Source organism: Lontra canadensis, unplaced genomic scaffold (genome assembly GCF_010015895.1).
Source record: "Lontra canadensis isolate GAN:19392208 unplaced genomic scaffold, GSC_riverotter_1.0 scaffold1, whole genome shotgun sequence".
Taxonomy (NCBI): Eukaryota; Metazoa; Chordata; class Mammalia; order Carnivora; family Mustelidae; genus Lontra; species Lontra canadensis.
In genome coordinates, this window is record NW_022630995.1 from 24,730,244 (window position 1) to 24,736,243 (window position 6,000).

General features: G+C 53.2%; 1 protein-coding gene across 1 annotated transcript in view; it reads right to left on the bottom strand.

The window, feature by feature from the left end:
• The window catches only part of PDGFRA (platelet derived growth factor receptor alpha), a 44,684-nt gene extending 42,404 nt beyond the window's left edge, over window positions 1-2,280 (bottom strand). Inside the window, exon 1 of the mRNA XM_032851482.1 lies at window positions 2,262-2,280. The gene's annotated coding sequence lies outside the window, so the exon portion shown is untranslated. The remainder of the gene's footprint in view (window positions 1-2,261) is intronic.
• Between the last annotated feature and the right edge of the window lie 3,720 nt (window positions 2,281-6,000).

Here is a 6,000-nt window from a genome sequence, read left to right on the forward strand (position 1 = left end):
TTTGAGTTCTCCTGTTGGATGGAAGGGGTCATTTTCTACCTCCATCCCCCCCCCCCACACACACACACACACTCTCAGAAGGGTTTCAACGTCCAGGTTGAGCCTGGAACGTCGGACAGTCATCAACCTCCTTCCTCAGGAGGGTGGACAAGAAGAGCCGGCAGGAGAGGGTCACAGAAAGGTGTGGGGTCCTGTACTGCTCTGGGATGGGCTCCTGGGGTGTCAGGCTCGGGAAGACGCCTGGGGCTGGGCTAGGGGCCCCATTCCCCCCAGCTCTTCTGCGCGCCCGCCTCTCGTGCATCTTCAGTTCGGGTGACTGCACTGCTCACTATTACTTCCACATGTTTCTTCAGGAAATCATTGAAGGCAAATATATGAACAGCCCCTTGTTCGGAATGCTAACAGGATACCGTAATGTTTGTAGATAATGAACCGGGAAACATGACTCTCCTCCCCCCCCCCCAAAAAAAAATTATAGTGCGGAATAATAGGAAAAGGTGGGTGCTGGCTTTCAGGCTATTAATAAAAACAACTTGAGATCTAAGTTTTTGTATCAAATACCCTAAAAAGTAGGAAGCAAGGTAGGCAGCCTACCCAGGAAGGCCTGCTTTGCTCTGGGAAACTGCCTGCCCGGTCGTGCCGGGGTCTCCCGAACCCTGGGCTCCCAGCCCACAAACGGTAACTTCACAGTTCATTTCAGAGATGCTTAAAGGGGGCCCGAAAAGCAGGCTGGGCGGGGACGTCTTCGGGTCGTAACTCCTCGTGAGTTTGAAGCATGGAGAATGGATGAGCCAGCGAGCACCCAGTTGTCCTTCTGGTAGTAATTACCTGCCTAATTTGAATGATGCCTTTGTTATGATCATTAACAAACATTTGCTAAAGGTTTCCATGTGTGACATTCCAGAAGGTTTAAAGGACTGGGATGCTGACTCTCGGGATAGCGCACCGGCGGGGGGTGGCGCAGGGAAGCAAATGGTTGGGGGGCGGGGGGAGGTGATTTTGGCGAGTGTGGGCCGAGCGAAGATGGAGAGAGGTCAACATCTGCGTCCCCGGCAAAAGCAAAATAAACCCAGTGGTCGGGAGCAACTTGGGGCCTGCAGGCCCTCGAAAAGAGGCGGTTGGTGCCTTAAAACCATCCCAGCCCCCGCAGCCACCATCCACCCGCGCCTCCCACGGCTCATAGGCGGGTTTGAATCTTGTTCTCCCTCCGCCGCCGGTCCGAGCCTTCGGGACTGGACGGTCTGCAGCGTAGTCAGCCCGGGAGGCGGCGGGGCGGGTGGGAGGAATGGAAGCGGGGGAAGCGAGCCGCTGTCTTCCCTTGTTGTTCTAAGATCTTTCCAGATTGCTCCCTGGGCGCCCGGGGTCCTGGGTGGTCTTGGAGCCGCCGCGGGCAAGAAGTGTCGCTGGCCAAGGCGGACTGCGAGGTCCTTTCTCCTCTCCCCGGGCTCCGGCCCCTGGCACCGCGGGGGACCAGGCCACCCGGTGCGCGCCGAGGGGTGACTTTCGCCGACGTGGGCAGCTGTGCGAAGGTCTCAGCCCAAACCGGGTTTTTATTTTTAACCTCTTGTGTTTTTCCCTTGAGGAATCATCATGAGGTTAAAAATGAGTCTTTTCTCCCCAAACCGCGAGTCGGGGGGTTGGGGGTGGGGCTGCGGCCCTCTGGGAAGGAGGCCTAACTCCAGAGTTGAGCTGGGCCGAGAAGTTGGGGAAAGTGGCAGGGAGCACGGCCGTTCTGGCGTGGCCTTGCTCGTCCAGGCCCGGAGGCGACACGACATTGGGTGCAAGGGTAGAAAAGAGATGTGTAGAGCCAACCATCAAAAAGAGGGCCTTACGAACTTCGCACAACCAAAACAAAATCTCCCCCGCCCTGCTCGGGCTCGAGCCTGCGGCCCCCCACTCCTCCGTAACCCCAGCCCCAGCTCTGGGCCGCGCACCTTTGGCTCTCGTGGGCGTTCCCCGCTGAGCTGGGGTTTTGTTTCCTCTCTCTACTCCCCTGCTCTACGGCTCCACCCCCAATTCTGGCTTCCTTCGAGAAATCAGAAGGTCCTTTTGCTTTAGAAGACTTGGGTTGTAGCAGTTCTCCAAGCCGTTCGTTGTGCAAATCACAGTTTAAAAAACTTGTGATCCCCCCTCCCCAAAATGAGATTGATGGAATGGGGCGCATTTCTAGGTTCGCAATTTGAAAATGCAAACCGTTTGGCGGTTTGCAGAAGAAATCGGCGCTAACCACCCCTTCCTCCCTCCACCCCTTTGCTACTTGCCTCCGCCTGGAAGAGCCGCCTCCCTGGGCCCCGCAAAGGGACCTTCCTAGGGAAGGCTCCGACGAGGCGTGTGGATGTGGCGCACAGATGTGGGGTCCCCGCGGGGAGAGGGAGGGAGAGCGGCGAGGACTCCGCCCTTGCCTCCTGGGTCTGCACTGGCCGGCGGAGGCTTGGAAGCTGGCTCTGAGCCTCTTTGCACGCTCAGTATGCAGAGAGGCTCAACTTTTGAAAAAGAGGAAGAGCTCTCCAGGAGGGTCCAGACCAGCATGTGTAACTTGGGGGTTGGAGTTGTCTGTCCAGGGGTTCCCGCACATCTCCTCTCCTTGGCGGTTACTGTTTGGCTAAAGGTGCAGCGTCTCTTCTGGGTTCCTTGGGTCCTTCTGTCCAGAGATTTGGGTCTAGGAAGAAGCAGATAGCAGTTCCCTGTGGGCAGGCGACCAGCTTCAAATGCTCCTAAGGTCCCTAACCGTGCTGCCTGCTTACAGACCGCCCAGAGGTCCGGAGACCCAGAGGTCTGTTTGTGGCCCGGTCCAGCCCAGGTGGGCCTACACGCTTCCGAGTTGAGAAAGGTGCGGTAGGACTGAACCCCTTCTAAATCTGGATTTTAGGGCACCCTTTTCCTAGGGAGAGAGCCCCACTTCCTCCATCCCATCCCCCCATTTCCTTCTCTTTAGGATTTAGCTTTTAGTTACTTTTAATTTGAAAACCTACGTGAGGGGAGGGAGAGGGAACGAAGAGTTGGGAGGTCTGCTCCTTATTACGGGCCTGAGTGGCCAGCTTTCCAACACACAGCTGTGGCTCGGGGAGGGCTGGGAGGGCTGGCTGTGCTTAGGTCAGCCTGACTGAAGAAAGGGCCTTGTCCTCGGCAAGTCCCAGGAGTACAGCAAGGCTCTGTGATGTTTAAAAAAAAAAAAAAATCCAGCAGAGGCGTTGTGAAGCGGAAAGCCACTGGGACCTGCGTCTCACAATTACATTAAGTATAGTACCTGCGTTTGAAAATGGGCCCCATTATTTAATCAGGGTATTATTTAATCCCCAAGGCAACCCTGTGGCTTGTGCATGATTACCCCCATGAGCAAACAAAGTCAGGGGAGTTAAGCAATTTGCATAGAGCAGCGCCTCCATCTGCCTACCCCGGTCCTGGCTCCAGGTATGGTGTCATCTGGTCAAGACAGGTCATGGTTCCGAGCCTCCATTTCCCTGTGTACATGAATGGGCACACTGTCTGCCTTAAGTCCCTGCACCATTGTGAAGATCAAGTGAAATGAGGTCTGTGTGGCTCAGTGGGTTAAGCATCTGCCTTCGGCTCAGGTCATGATCTCAGGGTCCTGGGATCGAGCCCCACATCGGGCTCTCTGCTCAGCGGGGAGCCTGCTTCCCCCTCTCTCTCTGCCTGCCTCTCTGCCTACTTGTCATACCTCTGTCAAATGAACAAGTAAAATCTTTTTTTTAAAAAAAGTGAGATGAGGTCTGTGAAGCCCAACGAAAAGCTAAATAAAGATCTTCTCTCGCTTCTTCAGGCTTTTCCACCGCGGCGTCACTGCCAGTTCCCTTGGATCGGCCTCAAGAGATGGGGGAAAGCCAGTCCGGTTTTCCATTTCATATTCTCAATCAAGGATGGGTGGGGGTGTCATGAGTCTCAGTTGTGACTACTCAGAGTCTCGGGCTCTCCTAAGAAAATGAGCCCGAGGGCACCGGGGTGGCTCAGTCGTTAAACTTCTGCCTTCCGCTCAGGTCCGGATCGCAGCATTCTGGGACTGAGGCCCGTATAGGGCTCCCTGCTCAGCAGGGAGCCTGCTTCTCCTTCTCCAGCTCCCCTGTGCTTGCGTTTCCTCTCTCACTATCTCTCTCTGTCATAAATAAATACAATCCTTAAAGAAAGAAAGAGGGAGGGAGGGAGGAAGAAAATGAGCCAGAGGCGAGAGGCCCAGAGGAGACAGAGCGAGGAAGGATAAAGAGAGGAACTGAAAATGAGAAGCCAGAGGGGCTGCAGGAAAGCCAGGAAGAAGGAAGGGTAGGGGAACTTGGTGCAGAGAATTTGGGGTAAGGATCAGTGAGGGAACCCCTTGGCTGTCTTGTGGGGCTGGGCACCAGACGCCCTGACTTTGACAGGATGCACCCGCTGGGGCAAGATATCCCCAAGCATGCACCTCATGCATGGCTCTCCTCCCCCACCAGACTCCCCCTCCCCTTAACCTTGGTTTTGGAAGAGTTTCTTTTTCCATTTTTTTAACCCATCAAAAACTCATGGTATGTGCCAGCCAGAGTTTCTTCTCGGCTTTGGAGAGTTCATTCATTGAGTCAAGAAACACTTACTGAGCATCTGCCTTGTGTCTTGGCTCTAGGTTAGGCATTAGTGATACGGTAGTAAGCAGAATGGATATTGTCCTTGCCTCAGGAAGTTGCTAGAATATTCTTGTCTGGCCACCAAAGTCTCCCCCTTTGCAACCTCACTGCTGAGTCTTAAGAGAGCACCCATTGGGACAACATTCACTGCTTTGTGAGACTCTTATGAAGATGGCCAGAGAAGGCAGACCAGGCACCGTCTTGAATCACTGGCCACACAACCTTCCCAAACTCTCCAGAATGTTTACAACTGAGATCTCCAGCCTGGGCTGGGAGAAACTCCAATTCAATACAATATATACATACGGCCCTACCTGCAGAGAGTTTGTAGACTGGTTAAACAATCAATCAGTGAAACATACAGCTGCACTACAGCGCTGTACTCAAATTTTAGAGGAGCGCAACAACAGGAAGCACGTAGAAGGAGCCTAGCCCAACCTGGGGGCCAGAGGGGCAAGAGACATCTTCTCCTTGAACCTAAGAGAAATAACAGTCTAGCTGGAGAGGAATCTCTTGTGCAGAGACTTGGAAGTGAGAGAGAGCACAAGGTCATCCCAAGAAGTGAAAAAAAAAAAAAAATTGGAATGGCTGGAACTTGGAAAGGACCAGATGGAGATGAGCGAGGAGGCCTAATCATGGGGCCTTCGGGCCCTGTAGAATCTGGTCTTAATTCTAGGGAAGTACTAGAATTGGTTTAAGGAAGAACAAGACTCGAGCAGAGCTGATTTTTAGGCCAGATCAGACTAAAGGATGCCTGGAGGCAGGGAGGCCACCACTGTAATCTGGCAGAAGAGGATGCTTCCCTGGCCCCAGGGTTTGGAGAAAGTGAATCTGAAAGGGGAAAGTAGGACGCACCCTTCCGGCCTGAGTGTGAGCCCTGGGGGAGAGTGGAGGCTTAGCGGGTGCTGTTCCTCAGTTGGGGAACCAAAGGAACACAAATTTGGGAAGGAAAATGATGTGCCCACTGTTAAACGTGGTACATTTGAAAAAGCTCTGGAAGGCAAGAGTCAAAAGAGGAGAAAATCCAGAACAGAATTGCCAGTAACTCCAGCATTTCCTGGTGGGCAGAGAAGAGGCTACGGAAGGACCTCCAGGAATCCTGAATATTCAGTTGTCAATCCCGGATCCCCGATACAATACAGGGGATTGTATGGGAGTTGGTTGAATTTAAAGAGCCGTCTACACGTATGTAAGTTCAGTATTATAAATTCTGGTCAGACACATCCGGTAGTTTTGTACCGCGGGAACTTGAATTATTAGACAGCTGGCAATACTAGATTATGGTTTCTGTCAGTCATACTCTTAAAAATACATTTGCACTCAGATTTGGATTCAGATCAACCAAAGACCCAAATGGGGTTGAAGCCAGATCCTTGTCCTAAGGACATTCAAG